General features: G+C 40.6%; 12 non-coding genes and 16 pseudogenes across 12 annotated transcripts; all 28 read left to right on the forward strand.

The window, feature by feature from the left end:
* Window positions 1-156: 156 nt before the first annotated feature.
* Window positions 157-275, forward strand: LOC146013828 (5S ribosomal RNA). The gene has a single exon (XR_014446796.1). It is a non-coding gene; the product is annotated as a 5S ribosomal RNA (ribosomal RNA).
* Window positions 276-620: 345 nt separating this feature from the next.
* LOC146011133 (5S ribosomal RNA) lies at window positions 621-739 on the forward strand (annotated as a pseudogene).
* Window positions 740-1,086: 347 nt separating this feature from the next.
* LOC146011154 (5S ribosomal RNA) lies at window positions 1,087-1,205 on the forward strand (annotated as a pseudogene).
* A 345-nt stretch (window positions 1,206-1,550) lies between these two features.
* Window positions 1,551-1,669, forward strand: LOC146014066 (5S ribosomal RNA). The gene has a single exon (XR_014447024.1). It is a non-coding gene; the product is annotated as a 5S ribosomal RNA (ribosomal RNA).
* A 345-nt stretch (window positions 1,670-2,014) lies between these two features.
* On the forward strand, window positions 2,015-2,133 carry LOC146010455 (5S ribosomal RNA; annotated as a pseudogene).
* A 345-nt stretch (window positions 2,134-2,478) lies between these two features.
* Window positions 2,479-2,597, forward strand: LOC146013830 (5S ribosomal RNA). The gene has a single exon (XR_014446797.1). It is a non-coding gene; the product is annotated as a 5S ribosomal RNA (ribosomal RNA).
* Window positions 2,598-2,943: 346 nt separating this feature from the next.
* LOC146010808 (5S ribosomal RNA) lies at window positions 2,944-3,062 on the forward strand (annotated as a pseudogene).
* A 346-nt stretch (window positions 3,063-3,408) lies between these two features.
* LOC146011367 (5S ribosomal RNA) lies at window positions 3,409-3,527 on the forward strand (annotated as a pseudogene).
* A 344-nt stretch (window positions 3,528-3,871) lies between these two features.
* Window positions 3,872-3,990, forward strand: LOC146013832 (5S ribosomal RNA). The gene has a single exon (XR_014446799.1). It is a non-coding gene; the product is annotated as a 5S ribosomal RNA (ribosomal RNA).
* Window positions 3,991-4,335: 345 nt separating this feature from the next.
* On the forward strand, window positions 4,336-4,454 carry LOC146011134 (5S ribosomal RNA; annotated as a pseudogene).
* A 347-nt stretch (window positions 4,455-4,801) lies between these two features.
* On the forward strand, window positions 4,802-4,920 carry LOC146010809 (5S ribosomal RNA; annotated as a pseudogene).
* Window positions 4,921-5,265: 345 nt separating this feature from the next.
* On the forward strand, window positions 5,266-5,384 carry LOC146014067 (5S ribosomal RNA). Its single transcript, XR_014447025.1, has one exon. It is a non-coding gene; the product is annotated as a 5S ribosomal RNA (ribosomal RNA).
* A 346-nt stretch (window positions 5,385-5,730) lies between these two features.
* On the forward strand, window positions 5,731-5,849 carry LOC146010456 (5S ribosomal RNA; annotated as a pseudogene).
* Window positions 5,850-6,194: 345 nt separating this feature from the next.
* LOC146013833 (5S ribosomal RNA) lies at window positions 6,195-6,313 on the forward strand. Its single transcript, XR_014446800.1, has one exon. It is a non-coding gene; the product is annotated as a 5S ribosomal RNA (ribosomal RNA).
* Window positions 6,314-6,658: 345 nt separating this feature from the next.
* On the forward strand, window positions 6,659-6,777 carry LOC146013834 (5S ribosomal RNA). Its single transcript, XR_014446801.1, has one exon. It is a non-coding gene; the product is annotated as a 5S ribosomal RNA (ribosomal RNA).
* A 346-nt stretch (window positions 6,778-7,123) lies between these two features.
* LOC146010810 (5S ribosomal RNA) lies at window positions 7,124-7,242 on the forward strand (annotated as a pseudogene).
* A 346-nt stretch (window positions 7,243-7,588) lies between these two features.
* LOC146011369 (5S ribosomal RNA) lies at window positions 7,589-7,707 on the forward strand (annotated as a pseudogene).
* A 344-nt stretch (window positions 7,708-8,051) lies between these two features.
* On the forward strand, window positions 8,052-8,170 carry LOC146013835 (5S ribosomal RNA). The gene has a single exon (XR_014446802.1). It is a non-coding gene; the product is annotated as a 5S ribosomal RNA (ribosomal RNA).
* A 345-nt stretch (window positions 8,171-8,515) lies between these two features.
* On the forward strand, window positions 8,516-8,634 carry LOC146011135 (5S ribosomal RNA; annotated as a pseudogene).
* Window positions 8,635-8,981: 347 nt separating this feature from the next.
* LOC146010811 (5S ribosomal RNA) lies at window positions 8,982-9,100 on the forward strand (annotated as a pseudogene).
* A 345-nt stretch (window positions 9,101-9,445) lies between these two features.
* LOC146014068 (5S ribosomal RNA) lies at window positions 9,446-9,564 on the forward strand. The gene has a single exon (XR_014447026.1). It is a non-coding gene; the product is annotated as a 5S ribosomal RNA (ribosomal RNA).
* A 346-nt stretch (window positions 9,565-9,910) lies between these two features.
* On the forward strand, window positions 9,911-10,029 carry LOC146010457 (5S ribosomal RNA; annotated as a pseudogene).
* A 345-nt stretch (window positions 10,030-10,374) lies between these two features.
* Window positions 10,375-10,493, forward strand: LOC146013836 (5S ribosomal RNA). The gene has a single exon (XR_014446803.1). It is a non-coding gene; the product is annotated as a 5S ribosomal RNA (ribosomal RNA).
* A 345-nt stretch (window positions 10,494-10,838) lies between these two features.
* Window positions 10,839-10,957, forward strand: LOC146013837 (5S ribosomal RNA). Its single transcript, XR_014446804.1, has one exon. It is a non-coding gene; the product is annotated as a 5S ribosomal RNA (ribosomal RNA).
* Window positions 10,958-11,303: 346 nt separating this feature from the next.
* Window positions 11,304-11,422, forward strand: LOC146010812 (5S ribosomal RNA; annotated as a pseudogene).
* Window positions 11,423-11,768: 346 nt separating this feature from the next.
* On the forward strand, window positions 11,769-11,887 carry LOC146011370 (5S ribosomal RNA; annotated as a pseudogene).
* Window positions 11,888-12,233: 346 nt separating this feature from the next.
* Window positions 12,234-12,352, forward strand: LOC146010458 (5S ribosomal RNA; annotated as a pseudogene).
* A 345-nt stretch (window positions 12,353-12,697) lies between these two features.
* LOC146013838 (5S ribosomal RNA) lies at window positions 12,698-12,816 on the forward strand. Its single transcript, XR_014446805.1, has one exon. It is a non-coding gene; the product is annotated as a 5S ribosomal RNA (ribosomal RNA).
* The last annotated feature ends 3,197 nt before the right edge of the window (window positions 12,817-16,013 follow it).

The raw sequence follows: 16,013 nt of genomic DNA on the forward strand, positions 1-16,013 counted from the left end.
AGTTTAATTTAAGACCCCCTGCTAATATCATGTCCTGTAGGTCTTTTTACATTACCAACACATGATTTTTTTCAGTAAGCCAATACAGTTAGGAAACTTTTGTATTAGCTTACATGGTGATAGAAGTAGAAGAGGGCAAAAATGTGCCTTTGACTCACCTACAGCCATACCACATTGGATAGGCCCAATCTCGTCTGATCTTGGAAGCTAAGCAGTGTTGGGCCTGGTTAGTACTTGGGTGGGAGACCACATGGGAACACCAGGTGCTGTAGGTTTTTTCACATTACTGGCAAATTGTTTTTATTCTCTAGCTATTTAAATTGGAAACTTTTTCTTTTTATTGCCAGCACAGACATTTGGAAGAGGTCAAACAGACACAATAGCCATCACCTAAAGACTTACCACACTGTTTAGGCACAATTCCAACTGCTTTTGGCAGCTAAACAGTGTTGAGCCTCTTTAGTAGTTTAATTTAAGACCCCCTGCTAATATCATGTCCTGTAGGTCTTTTTACATTACCAACACATGATTTTTTTCAGTAAGCCAATACAGTTAGGAAACTTTTTTATTAGCTTACCTGGTGATAGAAGTAGAAGAGGGCAAAAAAGTGCCTGTATCACACCTACAGCCATACCACATTGGATAGGCCCAATCTTGTCTGATCTTGGAAGCTAAGCAGTGTTGGGTCTGGTTAGTACTTGGGTGGGAGACCACATGGGAACACCATGTGCTGTAGGTTTTTTCACATTACTGGCAAATTGTTTTGATTCTCTAGCTATTTAAATTGGAAACTTTTTCTTTTTATTGCCAGCACTGACATTTGGAAGAGGTAAAACAGACACAATATCCATCACCTAAAGACTTACCACACTGTTTAGGCCCAATTCCAACTGCTTTTGGCAGCTAAACAGTGTTGAGGCTCTTTAGTAGTTTAATTTAAGACCCCCTGCTAATATCATGTCCTGTAGGTCTTTTTACATTACCAACACATGATTTTTTTTAAGTAAGCCAATACAGTTAGGAAACTTTTTTTATTAGCTTACCTGGTGATAGAAGTAGAAGAGGGCAAAAAAGTGCCTGTATCTCACCTACAGCCATACCACATTGGATAGGCCCAATCTCGTCTGATCTTGGAAGCTAAGCAGTGTTTGTTCTGGTTAGTACTTGGGTGGGAGACCACATGGGAACACCAGGTGCTGTAGGTTTTTTCACATTACTGGCAAATTGTTTTTATTCTCTAGCTATTTAAATTGGAAACTTTTTCTTTTTATTGCCAGCACAGACATTTGGAAGAGGTCAAACAGACACAATAGCCATCACCTAAAGACTTACCACACTGTTTAGGCACAATTCCAACTGCTTTTGGCAGCTAAACAGTGTTGAGCCTCTTTAGTAGTTTAATTTAAGACCCCCTGCTAATATCATGTCCTGTAGGTCTTTTTACATTACCAACACATGATTTTTTTCAGTAAGCCAATACAGTTAGGAAACTTTTGTATTAGCTTACCTGGTGATAGAAGTAGAAGAGGGCAAAAAAGTGCCTGTATCTCACCTACAGCCATACCACATTGGATAGGCCCAATCTCGTCTGATCTTGGAAGCTAAGCAGTGTTGGGCCTGATTAGTACTTGGGTGGGAGACCACATGGGAACACCAGGTGCTGTAGGTTTTTTCACATTACTGGCAAATTGTTTTTATTCTCTAGCTATTTAAATTGGAAACTTTTTCTTTTTATTGCCAGCACTGACATTTGGAAGAGGTAAAACAGACACAATATCCATCACCTAAAGACTTACCACACTGTTTAGGCCCAATTCCAACTGCTTTTGGCAGCTAAACAGTGTTGAGGCTCTTTAGTAGTTTAATTTAAGACCCCCTGCTAATATCATGTCCTGTAGGTCTTTTTACATTACCAACACATGATTTTTTTCAGTAAGCCAATACAGTTAGCAAACTTTTTTATTAGCTTACCTGGTGATAGAAGTAGAAGAGGGCAAAAAAGTGCCTGTATTTCACCTACAGCCATACCACATTGGATAGGCCCAATCTCGTCTGTTCTTGGAAGCTAAGCAGTGTTGGGCCTGGTTAGTAATTGGGTGGGAGACCACATGGGAACACCAGGTGCTGTAGGTTTTTTCACATTACAGGCAAATTGTTTTTATTCTCTAGCTATTTATATTGGAAACTTTTTCTTTTTATTGCCAGCACAGACATTTGGAAGAGGTCAAACAGACACAATAGCCATCACCAAAAGACTTACCACACTGTTTAGGCACAATTCCAACTGCTTTTGGCAGCTAAACAGTGTTGAGCCTCTTTAGTAGTTTAATTTAAGACCCCCTGCTAATATCATGTCCTGTAGGTCTTTTTACATTACCAACACATGATTTTTTTCAGTAAGCCAATACAGTTAGGAAACTTTTTTATTAGCTTACCTGGTGATAGAAGTAGAAGAGGGCAAAAAAGTGCCTGTATCTCACCTACAGCCATACCACATTGGATAGGCCCAATCTCGTCTGATCTTGGAAGCTAAGCAGTGTTGGGCCTGGTTAGTACTTGGGTGGGAGACCACATGGGAACACCAGGTGCTGTAGGTTTTTTCACATTACTGGCAAATTGTTTTTATTCTCTAGCTATTTAGATTGGAAACTTTTTCTTTTTATTGCCAGCACAGACATTTGGAAGAGTTCAAACAGACACAATAGCCATCACCTAAAGACTTACCACACTGTTTAGGCACAATTCCAACTGCTTTCGGCAGCTAAACAGTGTTGAGCCTCTTTAGTAGTTTAATTTAAGACCCCCCTGCTAATATCATGTCCTGTAGGTCTTTTTACATTACCAACACATGATTTTTTTCAGTAAGCCAATACAGTTAGGAAACTTTTGTATTAGCTTACCTGGTGATAGAAGTAGAAGAGGGCAAAAAAGTGCCTGTATCTCACCTACAGCCATACCACATTGGATAGGCCCAATCTCGTCTGATCTTGGAAGCTAAGCAGTGTTCGTCCTGGTTAGTACTTGGGTGGGAGACCACATGGGAACACCAGGTGCTGTAGGTTTTTTCACATTACTGGCAAATTGTTTTGATTCTCTAGCTATTTAAATTGGAAACTTTTTCTTTTTATTGCCAGCACTGACATTTGGAAGAGGTAAAACAGACACAATATCCATCACCTAAAGACTTACCACACTGTTTAGGCCCAATTCCAACTGCTTTTGGCAGCTAAACAGTGTTGAGGCTCTTTAGTAGTTTAATTTAAGACCCCCTGCTAATATCATGTCCTGTAGGTCTTTTTACATTACCAACACATTATTTTTTTCAAGTAAGCCAATACAGTTAGGAAACTTTTTTATTAGCTTACCTGGTGATAGAAGTAGAAGAGGGCAAACAAGTGCCTGTATCTCACCTGCAGCCATACCACATTGGATAGGCCCAATCTCGTCTGATCTTGGAAGCTAAGCAGTATTGTTCCTGGTTAGTACTTGGGTGGGAGACCACATGGGAACACCAGGTGCTGTAGGTTTTTTCACATTACTGGCAAATTGTTTTTATTCTCTAGCTATTTAAATTGGAAACTTTTTCTTTTTTTTGCCAGCACAGACATTTGGAAGAGGTCAAACAGACACAATAGCCATCACCTAAAGACTTACCACACTGTTTAGGCCCAATTCCAACTGCTTTTGGCAGCTAAACAGTGTTGAGCCTCTTTAGTAGTTTAATTTAAGACCCCCTGCTAATATCATGTCCTGTAGGTCTTTTTACATTACCAACACATGATTTTTTTCAGTAAGCCAATACAGTTAGGTAACTTTTTTATAACTTACCTGGTGATAGAAGTAGAAGAGGGCAAAAAAGTGCCTGTATCTCACCTACAGCCATACCACATTGGATAGGCCCAATCTCGTCTGATCTTGGAAGCTAAGCAGTGTTGGGCCTGGTTAGTACTTGGGTGGGAGACCACATGGGAACACCAGGTGCTGTAGGTTTTTTCACATTACTGGCAAATTGTTTTTATTCTCTAGCTATTTAAATTGGAAACTTTTTCTTTTTATTGCCAGCACAGACATTTGGAAGAGGTCAAACAGACACAATAGCCATCACCTAAAGACTTACCACACTGTTTAGGCACAATTCCAACTGCTTTTGGCAGCTAAACAGTGTTGAGCCTCTTTAGTAGTTTAATTTAAGACCCCCTGCTAATATCATGTCCTGTAGGTCTTTTTACATTACCAACACATGATTTTTTTCAGTAAGCCAATACAGTTAGGAAACTTTTTTATTAGCTTACCTGGTGATAGAAGTAGAAGAGGGCAAAAAAGTGCCTGTATCACACCTACAGCCATACCACATTGGATAGGCCCAATCTTGTCTGATCTTGGAAGCTAAGCAGTGTTGGGTCTGGTTAGTACTTGGGTGGGAGACCACATGGGAACACCATGTGCTGTAGGTTTTTTCACATTACTGGCAAATTGTTTTGATTCTCTAGCTATTTAAATTGGAAACTTTTTCTTTTTATTGCCAGCACTGACATTTGGAAGAGGTAAAACAGACACAATATCCATCACCTAAAGACTTACCACACTGTTTAGGCCCAATTCCAACTGCTTTTGGCAGCTAAACAGTGTTGAGGCACTTTAGTAGTTTAATTTAAGACCCCCTGCTAATATCATGTCCTGTAGGTCTTTTTACATTACCAACACATGATTTTTTTTAAGTAAGCCAATACAGTTAGGAAACTTTTTTTATTAGCTTACCTGGTGATAGAAGTAGAAGAGGGCAAAAAAGTGCCTGTATCTCACCTACAGCCATACCACATTGGATAGGCCCAATCTCGTCTGATCTTGGAAGCTAAGCAGTGTTCGTCCTGGTTAGTACTTGGGTGGGAGACCACATGGGAACACCAGGTGCTGTAGGTTTTTTCACATTACTGGCAAATTGTTTTTATTCTCTAGCTATTTAAATTGGAAACTTTTTCTTTTTATTGCCAGCACAGACATTTGGAAGAGGTCAAACAGACACAATAGCCATCACCTAAAGACTTACCACACTGTTTAGGCACAATTCCAACTGCTTTTGGCAGCTAAACAGTGTTGAGCCTCTTTAGTAGTTTAATTTAAGACCCCCTGCTAATATCATGTCCTGTAGGTCTTTTTACATTACCAACACATGATTTTTTTCAGTAAGCCAATACAGTTAGGAAACTTTTGTATTAGCTTACCTGGTGATAGAAGTAGAAGAGGGCAAAAAAGTGCCTGTATCTCACCTACAGCCATACCACATTGGATAGGCCCAATCTCGTCTGATCTTGGAAGCTAAGCAGTGTTGGGCCTGATTAGTACTTGGGTGGGAGACCACATGGGAACACCAGGTGCTGTAGGTTTTTTCACATTACTGGCAAATTGTTTTTATTCTCTAGCTATTTAAATTGGAAACTTTTTCTTTTTATTGCCAGCACTGACATTTGGAAGAGGTAAAACAGACACAATATCCATCACCTAAAGACTTACCACACTGTTTAGGCCCAATTCCAACTGCTTTTGGCAGCTAAACAGTGTTGAGGCTCTTTAGTAGTTTAATTTAAGACCCCCTGCTAATATCATGTCCTGTAGGTCTTTTTACATTACCAACACATGATTTTTTTTAAGTAAGCCAATACAGTTAGCAAACTTTTTTATTAGCTTACCTGGTGATAGAAGTAGAAGAGGGCAAAAAAGTGCCTGTATTTCACCTACAGCCATACCACATTGGATAGGCCCAATCTCGTCTGTTCTTGGAAGCTAAGCAGTGTTGGGCCTGGTTAGTAATTGGGTGGGAGACCACATGGGAACACCAGGTGCTGTAGGTTTTTTCACATTACTGGCAAATTGTTTTTATTCTCTAGCTATTTATATTGGAAACTTTTTCTTTTTATTGCCAGCACAGACATTTGGAAGAGGTCAAACAGACACAATAGCCATCACCAAAAGACTTACCACACTGTTTAGGCTCAATTCCAACTGCTTTTGGCAGCTAAACAGTGTTGAGCCTCTTTAGTAGTTTAATTTAAGACCCCCTGCTAATATCATGTCCTGTAGGTCTTTTTACATTACCAACACATGATTTTTTTCAGTAAGCCAATACAGTTAGGAAACTTTTGTATTAGCTTACATGGTGATAGAAGTAGAAGAGGGCAAAAATGTGCCTTTGACTCACCTACAGCCATACCACATTGGATAGGCCCAATCTCGTCTGATCTTGGAAGCTAAGCAGTGTTGGGCCTGGTTAGTACTTGGGTGGGAGACCACATGGGAACACCAGGTGCTGTAGGTTTTTTCACATTACTGGCAAATTGTTTTTATTCTCTAGCTATTTAAATTGGAAACTTTTTCTTTTTATTGCCAGCACAGACATTTGGAAGAGGTCAAACAGACACAATAGCCATCACCTAAAGACTTACCACACTGTTTAGGCACAATTCCAACTGCTTTTGGCAGCTAAACAGTGTTGAGCCTCTTTAGTAGTTTAATTTAAGACCCCCTGCTAATATCATGTCCTGTAGGTCTTTTTACATTACCAACACATGATTTTTTTCAGTAAGCCAATACAGTTAGGAAACTTTTTTATTAGCTTACCTGGTGATAGAAGTAGAAGAGGGCAAAAAAGTGCCTGTATCTCACCTACAGCCATACCACATTGGATAGGCCCAATCTCGTCTGATCTTGGAAGCTAAGCAGTGTTGGGCCTGGTTAGTACTTGGGTGGGAGACCACATGGGAACACCAGGTGCTGTAGGTTTTTTCACATTACTGGCAAATTGTTTTTATTCTCTAGCTATTTAGATTGGAAACTTTTTCTTTTTATTGCCAGCACAGACATTTGGAAGAGTTCAAACAGACACAATAGCCATCACCTAAAGACTTACCACACTGTTTAGGCACAATTCCAACTGCTTTCGGCAGCTAAACAGTGTTGAGCCTCTTTAGTAGTTTAATTTAAGACCCCCCTGCTAATATCATGTCCTGTAGGTCTTTTTACATTACCAACACATGATTTTTTTCAGTAAGCCAATACAGTTAGGAAACTTTTGTATTAGCTTACCTGGTGATAGAAGTAGAAGAGGGCAAAAAAGTGCCTGTATCTCACCTACAGCCATACCACATTGGATAGGCCCAATCTCGTCTGATCTTGGAAGCTAAGCAGTGTTCGTCCTGGTTAGTACTTGGGTGGGAGACCACATGGGAACACCAGGTGCTGTAGGTTTTTTCACATTACTGGCAAATTGTTTTTATTCTCTAGCTATTTAAATTGGAAACTTTTTCTTTTTATTGCCAGCACTGACATTTGGAAGAGGTAAAACAGACACAATATCCATCACCTAAAGACTTACCACACTGTTTAGGCCCAATTCCAACTGCTTTTGGCAGCTAAACAGTGTTGAGGCTCTTTAGTAGTTTAATTTAAGACCCCCTGCTAATATCATGTCCTGTAGGTCTTTTTACATTACCAACACATTATTTTTTTCAAGTAAGCCAATACAGTAAGGAAACTTTTTTATTAGCTTACCTGGTGATAGAAGTAGAAGAGGGCAAACAAGTGCCTGTATCTCACCTGCAGCCATACCACATTGGATAGGCCCAATCTCGTCTGATCTTGGAAGCTAAGCAGTATTGTTCCTGGTTAGTACTTGGGTGGGAGACCACATGGGAACACCAGGTGCTGTAGGTTTTTTCACATTACTGGCAAATTGTTTTTATTCTCTAGCTATTTAAATTGGAAACTTTTTCTTTTTTTTGCCAGCACAGACATTTGGAAGAGGTCAAACAGACACAATAGCCATCACCTAAAGACTTACCACACTGTTTAGGCCCAATTCCAACTGCTTTTGGCAACTAAACAGTGTTGAGCCTCTTTAGTAGTTTAATTTAAGACCCCCTGCTAATATCATGTCCTGTAGGTCTTTTTACATTACCAACACATGATTTTTTTCAGTAAGCCAATACAGTTAGGTAACTTTTTTATAACTTACCTGGTGATAGAAGTAGAAGAGGGCAAAAAAGTGCCTGTATCTCACCTACAGCCATACCACATTGGATAGGCCCAATCTCGTCTGATCTTGGAAGCTAAGCAGTGTTGGGCCTGGTTAGTACTTGGGTGGGAGACCACATGGGAACACCAGGTGCTGTAGGTTTTTTCACATTACTGGCAAATTGTTTTTATTCTCTAGCTATTTAAATTGGAAACTTTTTCTTTTTATTGCCAGCACAGACATTTGGAAGAGGTCAAACAGACACAATAGCCATCACCTAAAGACTTACCACACTGTTTAGGCACAATTCCAACTGCTTTTGGCAGCTAAACAGTGTTGAGCCTCTTTAGTAGTTTAATTTAAGACCCCCTGCTAATATCATGTCCTGTAGGTCTTTTTACATTACCAACACATGATTTTTTTCAGTAAGCCAATACAGTTAGGAAACTTTTTTATTAGCTTACCTGGTGATAGAAGTAGAAGAGGGCAAAAAAGTGCCTGTATCACACCTACAGCCATACCACATTGGATAGGCCCAATCTTGTCTGATCTTGGAAGCTAAGCAGTGTTGGGTCTGGTTAGTACTTGGGTGGGAGACCACATGGGAACACCATGTGCTGTAGGTTTTTTCACATTACTGGCAAATTGTTTTGATTCTCTAGCTATTTAAATTGGAAACTTTTTCTTTTTATTGCCAGCACTGACATTTGGAAGAGGTAAAACAGACACAATATCCATCACCTAAAGACTTACCACACTGTTTAGGCCCAATTCCAACTGCTTTTGGCAGCTAAACAGTGTTGAGGCACTTTAGTAGTTTAATTTAAGACCCCCTGCTAATATCATGTCCTGTAGGTCTTTTTACATTACCAACACATGATTTTTTTTAAGTAAGCCAATACAGTTAGGAAACTTTTTTTATTAGCTTACCTGGTGATAGAAGTAGAAGAGGGCAAAAAAGTGCCTGTATCTCACCTACAGCCATACCACATTGGATAGGCCCAATCTCGTCTGATCTTGGAAGCTAAGCAGTGTTCGTCCTGGTTAGTACTTGGGTGGGAGACCACATGGGAACACCAGGTGCTGTAGGTTTTTTCACATTACTGGCAAATTGTTTTTATTCTCTAGCTATTTAAATTGGAAACTTTTTCTTTTTATTGCCAGCACAGACATTTGGAAGAGGTCAAACAGACACAATAGCCATCACCTAAAGACTTACCACACTGTTTAGGCACAATTCCAACTGCTTTTGGCAGCTAAACAGTGTTGAGCCTCTTTAGTAGTTTAATTTAAGACCCCCTGCTAATATCATGTCCTGTAGGTCTTTTTACATTACCAACACATGATTTTTTTCAGTAAGCCAATACAGTTAGGAAACTTTTGTATTAGCTTACCTGGTGATAGAAGTAGAAGAGGGCAAAAAAGTGCCTGTATCTCACCTACAGCCATACCACATTGGATAGGCCCAATCTCGTCTGATCTTGGAAGCTAAGCAGTGTTGGGCCTGATTAGTACTTGGGTGGGAGACCACATGGGAACACCAGGTGCTGTAGGTTTTTTCACATTACTGGCAAATTGTTTTTATTCTCTAGCTATTTAAATTGGAAACTTTTTCTTTTTATTGCCAGCACTGACATTTGGAAGAGGTAAAACAGACACAATATCCATCACCTAAAGACTTACCACACTGTTTAGGCCCAATTCCAACTGCTTTTGGCAGCTAAACAGTGTTGAGGCTCTTTAGTAGTTTAATTTAAGACCCCCTGCTAATATCATGTCCTGTAGGTCTTTTTACATTACCAACACATGATTTTTTTTAAGTAAGCCAATACAGTTAGCAAACTTTTTTATTAGCTTACCTGGTGATAGAAGTAGAAGAGGGCAAAAAAGTGCCTGTATTTCACCTACAGCCATACCACATTGGATAGGCCCAATCTCGTCTGTTCTTGGAAGCTAAGCAGTGTTGGGCCTGGTTAGTAATTGGGTGGGAGACCACATGGGAACACCAGGTGCTGTAGGTTTTTTCACATTACAGGCAAATTGTTTTTATTCTCTAGCTATTTATATTGGAAACTTTTTCTTTTTATTGCCAGCACAGACATTTGGAAGAGGTCAAACAGACACAATAGCCATCACCAAAAGACTTACCACACTGTTTAGGCTCAATTCCAACTGCTTTTGGCAGCTAAACAGTGTTGAGCCTCTTTAGTAGTTTAATTTAAGACCCCCTGCTAATATCATGTCCTGTAGGTCTTTTTACATTACCAACACATGATTTTTTTCAGTAAGCCAATACAGTTAGGAAACTTTTGTATTAGCTTACATGGTGATAGAAGTAGAAGAGGGCAAAAATGTGCCTATGACTCACCTACAGCCATACCACATTGGATAGGCCCAATCTCGTCTGATCTTGGAAGCTAAGCAGTGTTGGGCCTGGTTAGTACTTGGGTGGGAGACCACATGGGAACACCAGGTGCTGTAGGTTTTTTCACATTACTGGCAAATTGTTTTTATTCTCTAGCTATTTAAATTGGAAACTTTTTCTTTTTATTGCCAGCACAGACATTTGGAAGAGGTCAAACAGACACAATAGCCATCACCTAAAGACTTACCACACTGTTTAGGCACAATTCCAACTGCTTTTGGCAGCTAAACAGTGTTGAGCCTCTTTAGTAGTTTAATTTAAGACCCCCTGCTAATATCATGTCCTGTAGGTCTTTTTACATTACCAACACATGATTTTTTTCAGTAAGCCAATACAGTTAGGAAACTTTTTTATTAGCTTACCTGGTGATAGAAGTAGAAGAGGGCAAAAAAGTGCCTGTATCTCACCTACAGCCATACCACATTGGATAGGCCCAATCTCGTCTGATCTTGGAAGCTAAGCAGTGTTGGGCCTGGTTAGTACTTGGGTGGGAGACCACATGGGAACACCAGGTGCTGTAGGTTTTTTCACATTACTGGCAAATTGTTTTTATTCTCTAGCTATTTAGATTGGAAACTTTTTCTTTTTATTGCCAGCACAGACATTTGGAAGAGTTCAAACAGACACAATAGCCATCACCTAAAGACTTACCACACTGTTTAGGCACAATTCCAACTGCTTTCGGCAGCTAAACAGTGTTGAGCCTCTTTAGTAGTTTAATTTAAGACCCCCCTGCTAATATCATGTCCTGTAGGTCTTTTTACATTACCAACACATGATTTTTTTCAGTAAGCCAATACAGTTAGGAAACTTTTGTATTAGCTTACCTGGTGATAGAAGTAGAAGAGGGCAAAAAAGTGCCTGTATCTCACCTACAGCCATACCACATTGGATAGGCCCAATCTCGTCTGATCTTGGAAGCTAAGCAGTGTTCGTCCTGGTTAGTACTTGGGTGGGAGACCACATGGGAACACCAGGTGCTGTAGGTTTTTTCACATTACTGGCAAATTGTTTTTATTCTCTAGCTATTTAAATTGGAAACTTTTTCTTTTTATTGCCAGCACTGACATTTGGAAGAGGTAAAACAGACACAATATCCATCACCTAAAGACTTACCACACTGTTTAGGCCCAATTCCAACTGCTTTTGGCAGCTAAACAGTGTTGAGGCTCTTTAGTAGTTTAATTTAAGACCCCCTGCTAATATCATGTCCTGTAGGTCTTTTTACATTACCAACACATTATTTTTTTCAAGTAAGCCAATACAGTTAGGAAACTTTTTTATTAGCTTACCTGGTGATAGAAGTAGAAGAGGGCAAACAAGTGCCTGTATCTCACCTGCAGCCATACCACATTGGATAGGCCCAATCTCGTCTGATCTTGGAAGCTAAGCAGTATTGTTCCTGGTTAGTACTTGGGTGGGAGACCACATGGGAACACCAGGTGCTGTAGGTTTTTTCACATTACTGGCAAATTGTTTTTATTCTCTAGCTATTTAAATTGGAAACTTTTTCTTTTTTTTGCCAGCACAGACATTTGGAAGAGGTCAAACAGACACAATAGCCATCACCTAAAGACTTACCACACTGTTTAGGCCCAATTCCAACTGCTTTTGGCAGCTAAACAGTGTTGAGGCTCTTTAGTAGTTTAATTTAAGACCCCCTGCTAATATCATGTCCTGTAGGTCTTTTTACATTACCAACACATGATTTTTTTTAAGTAAGCCAATACAGTTAGCAAACTTTTTTATTAGCTTACCTGGTGATAGAAGTAGAAGAGGGCAAAAAAGTGCCTGTATTTCACCTACAGCCATACCACATTGGATAGGCCCAATCTCGTCTGTTCTTGGAAGCTAAGCAGTGTTGGGCCTGGTTAGTAATTGGGTGGGAGACCACATGGGAACACCAGGTGCTGTAGGTTTTTTCACATTACAGGCAAATTGTTTTTATTCTCTAGCTATTTATATTGGAAACTTTTTCTTTTTATTGCCAGCACAGACATTTGGAAGAGGTCAAACAGACACAATAGCCATCACCAAAAGACTTACCACACTGTTTAGGCTCAATTCCAACTGCTTTTGGCAGCTAAACAGTGTTGAGCCTCTTTAGTAGTTTAATTTAAGACCCCCTGCTAATATCATGTCCTGTAGGTCTTTTTACATTACCAACACATGATTTTTTTCAGTAAGCCAATACAGTTAGGAAACTTTTGTATTAGCTTACATGGTGATAGAAGTAGAAGAGGGCAAAAATGTGCCTTTGACTCACCTACAGCCATACCACATTGGATAGGCCCAATCTCGTCTGATCTTGGAAGCTAAGCAGTGTTGGGCCTGGTTAGTACTTGGGTGGGAGACCACATGGGAACACCAGGTGCTGTAGGTTTTTTCACATTACTGGCAAATTGTTTTTATTCTCTAGCTTTTTAAATAGGAAATTTTATCTTTTTATTGCCAGCACAGACATTTGGAAGAGGTCAAACAGACACAATAGCCATCACCTAAAGACTTACCACACTGTTTAGGCCCAATTCCAACTGCTTTTGGCAGCTAAACAGTGTTGAGCCTCTTTAGTAGTTTAATTTAAGACCCCCTGCTAATATCATGTCCTGTAGGTCTTTTTACATTACCAACACATGATTTTTTTCAGTAAGCCAATACAGTTAGGAAACTTTTTTTTTTTTAACATCAATATTTTATTGAGAAATATTTAAATTTTAGTAGGGGGGTTACACATTACAGAAAAAGGGAAAAAAGGGGGAGGGGGATACAGGGGGGGGTGTTTAGGGGGGGGGATACATAGGCTCTGTAGATACATAGACAGTAATTATCTTCAACATCACATATTAAGAATTTAGTAAACCTAAACAGGTACAACAGATAAGATATCTCCTATAATAATGATGTAGATTAAATCTATCTGGTCTAAACAAATTTAACGAAGTAGTTAAGCAAATAACATTGTTGCAATAAACACAAGTAGGCCCTGGTAAAGGGAATAGGGGATCATGGGGAGTTTGTGGAGGCGTCTTGTGTCTCGTTGAGGCTAAATTGAAGGGGGTCGCTTTGGGGTGATTTGGGAGCATGCGATGTACCCGCTCCAACAGTGATATATGCATGCCATGGCGACCAGCGGGCTATAAAGGAAGATGTAGAGCTGGAGTCAGGGGAATATTGCGTTTCCATAGTGTAGTTAAAATTTTGTTTCTGAATCACTTTTGAAAGTGGGGGAGGAGTGGGTTGTTTCCAACACTGGGCCAGGGCTGCGCGAGCTGCAATTAATATGTGGCCTAGAACATAGCGTTTATTGGGTGCGACCGTGTCAGGGAAGATATTGAATAGAGCTATTTGAGGAGCGGGCATTAATGTTGTATCTAGGACCTGATTTGCTAAGTCAAATACATCTTTCCAAAACACGGTGAGAAGGGGGCAGGACCAGAATATATGAAATATATGACCTATGTTACCACATTGTCTCCAGCAAAATTTAGAACATGAGGGCCAGAAGGAGTTTAGTCTAGCTGGGGTTAAGTATAATCTATGTATCAGCTTAATGTGCATCTCGGCATGATTTATGCACTTTGACATGGTATAGGAAGAAAGGAAGATTTTGCTCCATTGAGCGTCTGACAGGGCTATACCCAGGTCAGCTTCCCATTTAGTCTGTGCATTTGATTTAGGGGAGTTCGGAATGTCTTGTAATAATTTGTACCAGAATGTAACATCCCCTTTGGTGTTTGGTAGGTTAAGGCGGGAGTATATACGCGAGTCAAAGTTACCAGGTGTATTAGTGAGAATAGGGGCAGTATTCCACCAATAGCAGATTTGAAAGTAATGCAGTAGTTCGGATTTAGGAAGAGAGAATCTCTGCTGGAGAGTAGAGAAGGGGAGAACGGACTGGCCTTCCAGAATATCTCCTAACTTAGTTATACCTAAAGCATTCCATCTAGCCAGGTGTAAATTGGGTATTAGTTTAGAAATTGATTTTAATGAAATTAGTGGGAGTTGAGATATGGGTTGTGGGAGTCTAGAATTCAGGAAGTCCCAGGCTGAGACGGAGGCCCTAGTAGCTGGGAGAAGCGAGGAGAGATCAGGGCGGAGTTGTTTGGGCAATCTAAATAGGTCTTCTATTGAAATCTGGGCATGCGATTTCTCAAGGTCCACCCACTGAGATTCTGATTGCGGTTCGAAGAAAGATTTAAGCTGGGCTAGTTTACAAGCTTCATGGTATAGTGTCAGGTCTGGGAGGGTCAGTCCACCTTTGGCTCTAGGGAGGGTCATTCTAGAACGGGCTAGTTTGGGGGGACCTGCGGACCAGATGTATTTAAGCATAATTGAGTTGCATGCGGCAAGCTCTTTCTTAGGGAAAGTGTAGAGGATCGTGCGGAAGAGATACATGAGTTTGGGTAGGAGAGACATTTTAAAGGCAGCCATGCGTCCCATCCAAGATATGTCAAACGCAAGCCAGGATTTAGTGAGGGTTACCAGTGAGCCAAGGAGGGGAGGTAAGTTAACTTCAAAGACTTTCCTAGTATCTGATGGGATGTTAATGCCCAGGTAGCGTATAGATATTTTCTGCCAATTATATGGGAATTTAGATGATAGGGTTGAGTATGAGTCCGCTAAATTAATGGGTAGGGCATCTGTTTTGGTGGTATTTAATCTGTAGTATGAGGCCTTGCTGAAACTGTCAAGAATGTTGTGAAGGTGGGGTAAAGTACGTAAGGGGTCAGAGACAAAAAGTAAAATGTCATCAGCAAAGAGACTCAGTTTGTGTGAAGAGGGGCCAGATCGGAGTCCAGGGAAATCAGGGTCGGCCCGTATTCTGGTGGCGAGGGGTTCGATAGATAATACAAATATCAACGGTGAGAGGGGGCAACCCTGTCTCGTTCCATTGGATATGGGAAACTGGTCTGAAAGGAAACCATTACTGAACACCCGGGCCGTGGGGGTACTATATAGTGCCAGAATAGATGACATAATCTGATTCCGAAATCCAAATTTTGAGAGGGCGGCCTGCATGTATTCCCAGTTTAAGCGATCAAAGGCCTTCTCCGCATCTAAGGACAGCAGCAGAAGGCCCTGATCTTCCATAAGGGAGTCAATCAAGTTGAACACTCGGCGGGTGTTGTCAGAGGATTGTCTCCCCGGGACAAACCCCGTCTGGTCCGGGTGCACTAGCATGGGGAGATAGTTTTTAATTCTGATGGCTATGAGTTTTGCAAACAATTTAGTGTCGCCGTTTAACAGGGCTATCGGACGGTAATTTTGGCAGTAGGCCGGGTCCTTCCCCGGTTTGGGTATGGTTATTATTTGTGCTTCTAGCATTTCTTTGGGAAAAGATCCCAAAGAGGTTATGGTGTTGAAAAGATTAGTCAAGTAGGGCGTGAGGGTTTCACGGTAAGTAGTATAAAAATTATTGATGAATCCGTCGGGTCCCGGGGCTTTACCTCTAGGTAGGGATCTGACAGCGGCGTCCACTTCAGATTGGGACCAAGGGGCATTAAGGGCTTCTAATTGATCATTGGTCAGGGAAGGCAAGTTTACCCCATCTAAGAAGGAGGATATGGTGGCGTTGGAGGG

The sequence above is a fragment of the Crinia signifera genome, chromosome 6, assembly GCF_055691185.1.
Source record: "Crinia signifera chromosome 6, ASM5569118v1, whole genome shotgun sequence".
NCBI classification, from domain to species: Eukaryota; Metazoa; Chordata; class Amphibia; order Anura; family Myobatrachidae; genus Crinia; species Crinia signifera.